The 11,939-nt window shown below is 46.6% G+C and overlaps 1 long non-coding RNA gene across 1 annotated transcript in view; it reads right to left on the bottom strand.

Annotated features, from left to right (window-relative positions):
* Positions 1-5,781: 5,781 nt before the first annotated feature.
* The window catches only part of LOC310714428, a 119,659-nt gene continuing 113,501 nt past the window's right edge, over positions 5,782-11,939 (bottom strand). The window contains exon 3 of the long non-coding RNA XR_014529748.1: positions 5,782-5,812. This is a non-coding gene — a long non-coding RNA (uncharacterized lncRNA). The remainder of the gene's footprint in view (positions 5,813-11,939) is intronic.

Below are 11,939 nucleotides of genomic sequence, written 5' to 3'. Positions count from 1 at the left end.
GCGTCCCGTTAGAGGGCGTTTCAGCATCAGAGAAGATGCGCAGAAGAAGACGTAGGGCTTCCTCCATACATCCCCGCGTTTCCTAAACGAGATTTGTCAGGGACTCCCACGCCAACCTCTCCCTGGAAGCCCTAACCCTTCAAACCCCCGACGGCGGGTTCACACGTGCTCAGTTCACCCCACCGTGACTGTTGCGTCTCAGATGTTGACTTGTCTGGCTAAGGACCGGCCAGCGCAGACAGAACTTCGGATGGATTCTGTTCACACGTCCAACCGCTACTCGCATCGTATATGCTCAGGAAACCGCTGCAGAGGAACCCATTACACGTGAACGTGTGAACCAGCCCCAAAGCTGTGTTGCCCCAGTGCCAGGGGCTCCCTCCTCCTGCCTTGACTGTATGACTTCCCGTGTCCCAGGGCTGAACAGGTGACAAGCCTAGGGAACACGGTTGCCTCTCTCCTTTAGAACCAAAGAACAAGTTACATTAGTCTCAGAAAGAAAGAAAGAAAGAAAGAAAGAAAGAAAGAAAGAAAGAAAGAAAGCGAAAGGAAGAAGAAGTGGGCGCTTTTATTCTGAGCAAAAAGTAGCGGCACGCCAGGTTTCTGTGGGCAATCTTCCCTCTCCCCTGCCTGAAACTTTGGGGCAGCCGAAGGTCTTGTGCTCCCAGTGGCGTAGCGTGGGGGGTGCAGGGGGGGCCGGCCGCACCGGGCGCAACATCTGGGGGTTAGGGGGCGCAAATTACTTGCCTTGCCCCGGGTGCTGACAACCCACGCTACGCCACTGTGTGCTCCTTCTGCATTAACAGATCTGTGGCATTTCTGTCCGTCTCCCCCCCCCCCCGCCCTCCGGATCCGACCCACAAACATGCCACGAAAGTGCGAGCAGCAATCGCGTTTCTATTCAATTCCATTCCCTTTCGTCCGCCCAGTTTGACCCGGGTTCTAGAGGAAGCTTCTGTTGTTTTGAAAAAAGCTTCTTCTAGACAGAGAGATATATGGTTTCCACCAAAGGGCGAAAGTGTTCAGCAAAGAGCCCTCGACAAAACCTTTCGTGTTTCATTTAAGTAAAGCCTAGGGGCTTTCTTCTTCTTAGTTTTCAGAACTGGATGACAGCTGGAACTGAGAACAGCGCCACCCTATGCTGGGTATGAGTCTCTGCAAAGGTGGGAGCATGATGCCACCACCCTGCTTATGTTCCAGATTGAGGAAACACGCAGCGTTGACCAATTGGTTGTATGTATCAGCAGCCTTGGGGGAAACCTGTGACCCTTCAGATGCTGCTGGAATATAATATCGTCCATCCCTGACCATTGCATGGAAGCTGGTGCCCAACAACACTGGAAGAGCCACTCAGGTCAAAAAAACCATCTGTGCAGCTTTGCAACTCCAGAATTACAGGGGAAGGCCCCACACCCCTTTATCTGCATGTATGCAAAGCTAGGCCCATCAACTGACACTTTTTTCTTTTTTCGTTTGCTTCTCGAGACAGTCACCAACTTTCCCAAGGTGGTCCTTTTGAAATCAGGCAGGGCTGCGCAAAAGAGAAGCAGGAAGATGCGGTTCATCGGTGCCGCTGACCGTTTTAGGGGACATCTAAAAGTCATGGGATGTGGGTGGCGCTGTGGGTTAAACCACAGAGCCTAGGACTTGCCAATCAGAAGGTCGGCGGTTCGAATCCCCGCGACGGGGTGAGCTCCCGTTGCTCGGTCCCTGCTCCTGCCAACCTAGCAGTTCGAAAGCATGTCAAAGTGCAAGTAGATAAATAGGTACCGCTCCAGCGGGAAGGTAAATGGTGTTTCTGTGCGCTGCTCTGGTTCGCCAGAAGCGGCTTAGTCATGCTGGCCACATGACCTGGAAGCTGTATGCCGGCTCCCTCAGCCAATAAAGCGAGATGTGTGCCACAACCCCAGAGTCATCCATGACTGGACCTAATGGTCAGGGGTCCCTTTACCTTTACCTAAAAGTCATGCACACCCTTGGGAGCAAGCTGAGGAGCAGGCTGAACTAGCTAGCCAGGTTTTAAGGGCCAAGGCCTACTTCTAGATATCTGAAGTGGTAATTCAAGACAACGATGGCTCTGAGAATCTGCAAAGTGCACTTCTCCCTAACCCCTGTGGAAGTAGTGTCCACACATATTCAGGAGTCAATTGCAATGTTTTTCTGGAAATCACTGAGGATCTATCAGACCCAGAGGACACTCTCCTTATCTCTCTCCACCCCTGCCTTGCTCTCCTTGCTCTCTGAGCTTTTTGAAGCATTACAGTGGTACCTCGGGTTACATACACTTCAGGTTGCATATGCTTCAGGTTACAGACTCCGCTAACCCAGGAATAGTACCTCGGGTTAAGAACTTTGCTTCAGGATGAGAACAGAAATCGTGCTCCGGCAGCAGCAGGAGGCCCCATTAGCTAAAGTGGTGCTTCAGGTTAAGAACAGTTTCAGGTTAAGAACGGACCTCTAGAACGAATTAAGTCCTTAACCCGAGGTACCACTGTATATTGCAGGCATGAGGATCATCGTGTCTTGGGACCAAATATGGCCACTCTACCTGATCCTTAGAAATATCTTCAGAACGAATTAAGTAATTAACCCGAGGTACCACTGTATCATCATCATTATTATCATGATCACTATAATTAATAATTATTATTATTTAGTACCTGCCCTTCACGCCAGGGAAGGTCACAACAACAATTAAACAATTCAATGAACTTCACTCCTATTGTTCTACCAGCCTTGTCTGGCTGAAGATAAGAGATCTCAGGTGGCACAAGGGGTCAGTGGGTCGGGCTGTTAACCAGAAGGTTGCTGGTTCAAACCCACCCAGGGATGGCTGTGAGCAAGATTCCTGCTTCACAGGGGGTTGGACTAGATGAACAATGGGGTCCTTTCCAACTCTCTTGCTCCTCAAAAATATTCAGCCCGTTCTCCCTTGCTGTGTTTTATGTTTGGAGTTTGCCTCCCAGAGCACTTCCTTCAAATCCTTTCTCAGGGCTTACTTGTTTATATCCACTTGCTGCTATAGGTAAGCCTGTAACCAAACCTAGGCATGGGCAACTGAAACAACTTCACATTCCTTCCCTCTTGAGCTTAATAATAATAATAGTAATTTATTATTTATACCCCACCCATCTGGCTGGGCCTCCCCAGCCACTCTGGGCGGCTTCCAACAGAATATTAAAATACAATAACCTATTAAACATTAAAAGCTTCCCTACACAGGGTTGCCTTCAGATGTCTTCTAAAAGTTGGATAGTTGTTTATTTCCTTGACATCTCATGGGAGGGTGCTCCACAGGGCAGGCACCATCACAGAGAAGGCCCTCTGCCTAGTTCCCTGTAACTTCAATTCTCGCATGAGGGAACTGCCAGAAGGCCCTCAGAGCTGGATCTCAGTGTCCGGGCTGGATGGTGGGGGTAGAGACGCTCCTTCAGGTATACTGGACCAAGGCCATTTAGGGCTTTAAAGGTCAGCACCAACACTTTGAATTGTTGGTACTGGGAGATGTACTGGGAGCCAGTGTAGGTCTTTCAAGACTAGTATTATATGGTCTCTCCCCCCGCCCGCCCCCCCATTCCTTTGCCCCGACAACCCATGTCAAAGTTTCATTATAGGCTCCTTGTGAGAAGTTTCCTTATACGGAGTGAAACTACAGTGGTACCTCTGGTTACAAACTTACCGTATTTTTTGCTCTATAAGACTCACTTTTTCCCTCCTAAAAAGTAAGGGGAAATGTGTGTGCGTCTTATGGAGTGAATGCAGGCTGCGCAGCTATCCCAGAAGCCAGAACAGCAAGAGGGATTGCTGCTTTCACTGCGCAGCGATCCCTCTTGCTGCTCTGGCTTCTGAGATTCAGAATATATTTTTTTCTTGTTTTCCTCCTCCAAAAACAAGGTGCGCCTTGTGGTCTGGTGCGTCTTATAGAGCGAAAAATACGGTAATTCGTTCTGGAGGTCCGCTTAACCTGAGGTACCACTTTAGCTAATGGGGCCTCCTGCTGCCAGCGCATGATTTCTGTTCTCATCCTGAGGTAAAGTTCTTAACTGGAGGTACTATTTCCAGGTTAGCGGAGTCTGTAACCTGAAGTGTTTGTAACCTGAGGTGTTTTTAACCCGAGGTACCACTGTATTTGTATTATGTAAGCTGGCTAGCAACTGATCTCCAGGATTACAGACCAGGATCTCTCCCTGTCCTGTCTGGAGATGTCAGGGATCGGCCCCCCCCCCAGTGAGCCAGCATTGAGAGCCCCACCATTGAGAGCAAATGTGTCTCACTCACCTTCCTCAGCTTGTAGCCTACAAGGCTCAGGCCTGTTGGGCAACCCTAAACAAGAGCATTCTTAAGTGAGGTTGGCATATACTGCAACATTTTGTTGCAGCTGCCCCCCCCCCCAGTTATAGTACCGAATGAGCATTCAAATGTACTTGTTGAAAATGGAAGGGGGCAGTTCACACAGTCAGATGCGGGTCTCAAGTGTTAAGAAATCAAGCAGCAGGAAATCAAGAGATATTGTGGATCTGTGAATGGCCTCACAACCGATTCCTGGGTTCAAACTGAGATAATTAGAGCAAATATACTTAGGATGTGACAGGATGCTACAATTTCCTTTGTAATCAGAGCGTTCTCAATTTCCAACATTTTGAATATTAGAAGCACAAGAAAAGAGGGCAGAATGTATGAAGAAACCCGTCAAAGAAGATGAAATTAGGTAAGGCGGAACCTTAAAACGCAACTGTATGTAATTTGGGTTATAAAAATTGACGTTGGGTGAGCAGGAAGTCCCTAGTTTTGCTGTTTTGGAATATAACCGCTGAGTAACAAATGTAACTTTCAATATGGAAGAAGAATAAAATATTATTATGGAAAAATATTAGAAATATTCTGCCCTCCCCTCCGTTTTTAAGCTATTCATACCAATTTTACCTTGCTTGTGAATCCCCTCGGCATATTGCCATTTCTGGGAAACAGTTAATTTACAAAAAAGAGAGAGAGAGGAGAGAGAAAATCTAGCACAGACAAACTATCTTGAGTAAGAACAGATGTAAAACAGAGTGTACTAATAGTGCTATCCTATGAATGCCTACTCTGAAGCAAGTCTTATTAAGTTCAATGGGACTTACTCCCAGGGAAATTATTAAAGGACCTAAATTTTCAGCCTTTCAGGAAAGGTAGGAGGATGAACTCTGCACACAGGAAGGCCCATTTCGCTTTCTCGTAACCACTTTGCTACTCTGTTAACCACTGGTGTTTTTACACTTCTTTTGAAGTCGCACTAAGCATTTGCCAGAAATAGTTATTGTTTCTTCTAAACTCAAGGCCTTTGAGTATGTGACTGCTAGCGGGGAGAGGAGCCTAGTCTGTCCTTTAGCCTTTCTCTCTCTCAGCTAAGCCACAGGCAGAAATTCAGCAGGTGTCACTTTCCCTATCTCTACAAGGGGGAGACCACACCTGTTGAGTCAATACCTGTCTCACAGCTCTTAAAATTGCTCCTGCCAGAATTAAAACTGCAAACCCTATTACCAGCCTCAGGAGACCCTCAGGATGACATATTTATTAGCATTTATTCTGATTTGCTTGCACAAAATTTATGCAGGAGTCAGACTATGTCCAGTCCAGCATTGGTTATACAGTGGTACCTCAGGTTAAGAACTTAATTCGTTCTGGAGGTCCATTCTTAACCTGAAACTGGTCTTAACCTGAGGTACCACTTTAGCTAATGGGGCCTCCTGCTGCCGCAGTGTGATTTCTGTTCTCATCCTGAAGCAAAGTTCTTAACCCAAGGTACTATTTCTGGGTTAGCGGAGTCTGTAACCTGAAGCGTCTGTAACCCGAGGTACCACTGTAATATGATTGCAGGGAGGTTATATGACAATAAACATCCTGCATTCATCCCGATTTGCTTGTGAGGTCTTTAACCATTTGTTCCTTCCACACTTTTCAGTGTGTCCACTTCCAGACAATCTGTTTATTGAGCATTTCTCCCGATCTGTTTGCAGAGAAATTAGGTAAAGATAAAAGGTAAAGGAATCATGGACGGTTAAGTCCAGTCAAAGGCGACTATGGGGTTGCAGTGCTCATCTCACTTTCAGGCCGAGGGAGCCGGTGTTTGTTTACATACAGCTTTCCAGGTCACGTGGCCAGCATGACTAGACCGCTTCTGTGACACCGTGGCGGAAGCCAGAGTGCACAGAAATGCTGTTTACCTTCCTACCACAGCAGTACCTATTTATCTACTTGCACTGGTATGCTTTTGAACTGCTAGGTTGGCAGGAGCTGGGACAGAGAGACAGGCGCTCACCCCGTCCTGTGAATTCGAACCCCCAACCTTTTGATCAGCAATCCAAGAGGTGCAGTGGTTTAGACCACAGCCACTGGCAGAGGAATGGGGGGTGGCGGGGCGAGCACACCGCCCCTGGCACCATCAGGGAGGGTGGTACCATCGCAGCTGCCCCCCTGGACATGTGCCACGCACACCCCCACCACACTGAGTGCCACACCCCCCGCAGATGGCATGTCACGCCCCTGCCTGCTCTCCACCCCCAGTGTCAGAGCATGCAGCTTCGCCACTGACCACAGCGCCACCCACATCCCTATAGGGAGATTAGATGACATTGGCTATTCAACGAGTATCCACATTCTGTCTTGTTTGTGGGAAGGTTAGGTGACATTGCAAGAACACAAATGTTATCCCACATTTTCCAGTGCATTTCCTTGTCACAGAAAGGCCTACATTTTGGGGAAAGCAGGTCTGTTGTGCAAGAATCAGAGAATCATACAGCTGGAAGGGACCCTGAGGATCATGTAGTTCAGGCATGTCCAAAGTCCATTTCGGGGGCCTAGTCTGGCCCACTGGTCGGTTTAATATGGCCCCCGTGGCAGTTTGTTTCCTGGCGTAAAATCCTAAAAAAAAAACCCTCAACCACTTCAATCCTAAAAAAAGGTCAATAACTTTGGTTGGCCCTTTGGTTGGTCCCAACGGCCCTTCACTTCATCAAATCCGGCCCTCTTTGGAAAAAGTTTGGACACCACTGATCTAGTCCGACCCCCTGCAATGCAGCGACATTAGACATTGATACTAGAGATAGAGCTCCCGGACAAGCAGCCCACCTGGGGACTAGATAAACTTCTTGACTTTATCCCCTACCTAGGACTCTCAAAACAGGAAGGTTGCAAAACAGCTTGCAGGCTGACAATACAGAACTGGTACAGTACGTTTGGTTTGGTGGATCCTCTCACATTGCATGGACTAGGCTCCATGATCACTGCAGGTGGTGACAGTAGTCACAAAATTAAAAGACACCTGCTTCTTTTAATTGACAAACCTAGACAGCATCTTAAAAAGCAGAGACATCACCTTGCCAACAAAGGTCCATATAGTTAAAGATATGGTTTCCCCAATAGTAATGTATGGAAGTGAGAGATGGACCATAAAGAAGGCTGATCGTCAAAGAATTGATGCTTTTGAATTATGGTGCTGGAAGAGACTCTTGAGAGTCCCACGGACTGCAAGAAGATCAAACCTATCAATTCTGAAGGAAATCAGCCCTGAGTGCTCACTGGAAGGACAGATCCTGAAGCTGAGGCTCCAATACTTTGGCCACCTCATGAGAAGAGAAGACTCCCTGGAAAAAGACCCTGATGTTGGGAAAGATGGAGGGCACAAGGAGAAGGGGACGACAGAGGACGAGATGGTTGGACAGTGTTCTTGAAGCTACAAACATGAGTTTGACCAAACTGCGGGAGGCAGTGGAAGACAGGAGTGCCTGGCATGCTCTGGTCCATGGGGTCATGAAGAGTCAGACACGACTACATGACTAAACAGCAGCAGCAACAACAAGGTAACCAGAAATATGCAAGGGGGGGGATCCCTGAAGAGTTTACCTGGGAGTTCCCTCCCATCTCCTACAAATCAGGCTGCCACGAATTTCTTTGCAAATATAGGTGGCTTTAGGAAATTTGATCTAGTTTCTTTAGATATTAATAAAATAGTTCTAGTTTGATGTTCTCCTTCTTGGGAGCGGGTGGGGGTGAAACCAGACAGGAACCCCCCTCCCCCCAAATTTTTCTTCCTAAGTGGAAAGGAATTCCTGTTATGGCTGTGCAGCCAGCTGACTAATTTTTAGGAGTGGAGAACATTTTTAGGAGTGGAGGCCTGCGTTAGTCCTGGACTACCAGGTTGGGAAATGAAAATCTGAATGAAAAGCAAGTATAAAGTAATGGGTAGATTAAGTACAGTGAGATTAATTGGAAGTCAGTTTTAAATTTCTTCTATATCAGTTTTATAATTGTGTTCAGTATCAGGAGTGTGGGATGTGAAACACAGGAGCAGTCAATTACAACACTCCTAGAGTGTACATGTTTAGACATGGGGAGGGATGTTTGTCCAGCCAGCAGGTAAACTTCCTGTTTCCCTCTGAGCTGGGACAGACTTCCTCTGCATGTGACTAGAGGTGGGTGTGGCCTCACCTGTGCAGGTAACGGCAAAAGCACAGGGCAGGAGCAGCCATCTCTCTCTCTCTTCTCTTCCTTCAAAGAAGCAACATCTCTCCTGAGTGAAAGATGCCCTCTTGGCTCCCAGCCAAGAGAGGACAAAGGGACTATCTTCTTATAAGATAGAATCCAAATGTATATTACTTTATTAAGCTGTCTGCCTTCTGGGATCTGATTGTGAACAGAATGTGAGTAAACTCTTTTTTATACTTTTGTAAAGGACTTTGTCATGTCTTCTATTTTAAGAGGGAACAAAGGGGAAATTACCACAGTAATTATTATAGAGGTTCTAGCGAACCTGAGCACACGTTGCTGTTGCGAACTTAAAATAAAGGGGAATGTTTTACTCTGCTGATATTTTGAGAACTTGTTAGCACAAGTTGGATAAGGATATAATCAGTCAATATATCCTCTCCTGCATCCCTGAACATTCCCACAAGGAGTATATAGGATGATAATTATATTAATCTTCTTGTATATTATAGTGTGGGGGTTTGTTTGATTCTTCTGTTATTTGTTTGTTTGATTGTATGTTTGTTTACTTATATGTACGTCTGTTCTTTCATAAATGTATTTATTTTAAATTAATAAAGCTATATTTTAAAAAAATGAAAAGCAAGAGAGAGAGAGAAATGTATTGATTTGGATGTTAGCTGGTCGGTATCCATCTGTCTCGAGAGACAAAGGCGTGTGCACCCAGGGGTGAAGTCAAACCACTGAAAAAAGAAATTAGCGCCGCAACGAAGGGAGTGGGTGGTGTTACATTCATAAAGAATAAGTGTAGAGCCTAGCCCATGAAGAAGGAAGTCTAGGTTTATAAGGGACCACTGTATTTGTCCCAACACTTTACAGAAAATGATGAGTCACTGTTCTCAACAGCTCTTTGGGAAACGGCATGTTCACAGAGAAGCTGCAAAGTGAGAAGGGCCATAGCTGAACAGATTTTGTGTCATAATTAATGCCAGGGAGCATAGAATCTGTTGGATTAGCATTTGAAATGATTTAAACAAGAAAACTGCAAATTTTAATAAGCATCTTCACATTTCTTAAATATTTTCATTGGAACACAGGGTACTAAAACACATTTCCCAAAAAAACTACACACATTTAATTTCAATCTTTAAAAGAATTCTTTATTCATTTATTGAATTTATATACAGTGGTACCTCGGGTTAAGTAATTAATTCGTTCCGGAGGTCCGTTCTTAACCTGAAACTGTGCTTAACCTGAAACACCACTTTAGCTAATGGGGCCTCCTGCTGCTGCCACGCCGCCGGAGCACAATTTCTGTTCTCATCCTGAAGCAAAGTTCTTAACCTGAAGCACTATTTCTGGGTTAGCAGAGTCTGTAACCTGAAGCATATGTAACCTGAGGTACCACTGTACTGCCCTATCCCCAGTGGTCTCAGGGCGGTTCACAGAAAAGATCACAATATATAAAATCAAAATAAGAACACTAACCCAATAACATCCCCCCCAAAAGAGCCACATTTTAGAAGGGTGTTGGATGTCAATCAGGTCAAAGGCCTGGTTAAAAAGGAATGTTTTTGCCTGGCCCCTTAAGGTGTATAATGAAGGCACCAGGCAAACTTCCCTGGAGAGAGCATTCCACAGACGGGGAGCCACTGCAGAGAAGGCCATGTTCTTGTGTTGCCACCCTCCGGACCTAATCTCCATATGTGTATAAAGGTCCTGGGCTGTCCAGATGACAAGGCACACACACACACACCCCTCAGCCTCGCCGATGTGATCCAAAGGAAGGCAGAGCAATACGTCTGGCACCAGCTTGGCTGCAGAAGTTGCCGGAAGGAGATATGCAAAGAACCATCCAACCCTCTTAGGGACTCCGCTCTAGATTTATGTAGGGCTTACCCCCTAAACCAGGCACAGGCAAACTGCGGCCCTCCAGATGGTTGGGACTACAATTCCCATCATCCCTAGCTAATAGGACCAGTGGTCAGGGATGATGGGAATTGTAGTCCCAAACATCTGGAGGGCTGGAGTTTGCCTATACCTGCCCTGAACCTTTTCTCCTCCCAAAGGTAGAATAAGTTTAGGATCAGAGTTTTCCTTCTCTTGGATGGGCTACCTTCCAAGGTGGATGAGCTCCACACAAAGGTGGACTTTGGGCAATCAAAATTTGCCAACGCCCCTGCTTCTCGTGGCCCGTTCTACAGCATTGTTGTGGTGTCTCCTACCAGTCGTACTACCTTAAAACTGTCTGTACCCCTTCTGCCCCTACAGCGCATGCAGAAACCACCTTATTGACCTATCGACCTGCTATTGATCTCGTCCGCTCAATCTGCCTGTCTTCCTATGCCAGGGATGTCTATTGATTTAATGGCTCCCTAATATGATACATGGGACGCGGGTGGTGCTGTGGGTTAAACCACAGAGCCTAGGACTTGCTGATCGGAAGGTCAGTGGTTCGAATCCCCGTGACAGGGTGAGCTCCCGTTGCTCAGTCCCTGCTCCTGCCAACCTAGCAGTTCGAAAGCACATCAAAGTGCAAGTAGATAAATAGGTACCGCTCCGGCGGGAAGGTAAACAGCGTTTCCGTGCGCTGCTCTGGTTCGTCAGAAGCGGCTTAGTCATGCTGGCCACATCACCCGGAAGCTGTATGTCTGCTCCCTTGGTCAATAAAGCGAGATGAGCACCGCAACCCCAGAGTCGGCCACGACTGGACCTAATGGTCAGGGGTCCCTTTACCTTTACCTTTCATATGATACATGCTTAAATGGGGTGGTGGTGGTGGGGTTAAGCTCATAGATTCTATGGCTTCCTTGAGATGTGACTGCTCCCTCATAAGCCATTTAAGTTAGGAAGGCATAATTTCGGTTTGTGGTTGAGCAAAGGTGGGGGAAGGCAGGTTTGCATGATAGCAAAGTCCTTATATCTGCACATGACAGTTATCGAGAGGCAGAGGGACCTCTTGGGCTGTGGCGAAGGTGTGAAATAAGCTGAGGACTTCCCTGCTGACACCCTCAGCCACTCTTCAGTACTGGCTCCCCTCTGTGAGAGATGCTGTTCCCCCAATACTGTGCCTCCTTCAGGGATTCCTCACCTAGCCTCAAACACCTACTGAGTTCTCAGGGGTTAATGGAAGTTCTTGAGCTGCAACAGAGGGTCCTACATACATTTATTTGCATCTGCGGGCTGTGTACATGTAGAGTTATAGCTTTTTTTTACAACCTTGTGTTCCTGTAGCTGAGTTTAGATGAACATTTGCCTAAAAACAAAGGAATGAACTCCCATTTCCAAGCCTTTTGGGAAAAGGTCTCCCCGAAATCAATAAAGTGATTTTTGTATATGTGACTGTATAATGTATTATGTAATATGCATGGCATGTATTACAATACAGGAAAAATAGAGATTATACTTGTACAATGTTTTGTACATTGTACAAGGTACAGGGGTACCTCGGGTTACAGATGCTTCAGGTTACAGAC

Source organism: Podarcis liolepis (assembly GCF_965112155.1).
Source record: "Podarcis liolepis genome assembly, chromosome: 8".
NCBI classification, from domain to species: domain Eukaryota; kingdom Metazoa; phylum Chordata; class Lepidosauria; order Squamata; family Lacertidae; genus Podarcis; species Podarcis liolepis.
The sequence above is the reverse complement of the archived record's forward strand: the minus strand, read 5'-3'. Positions and strand labels throughout refer to the sequence as shown.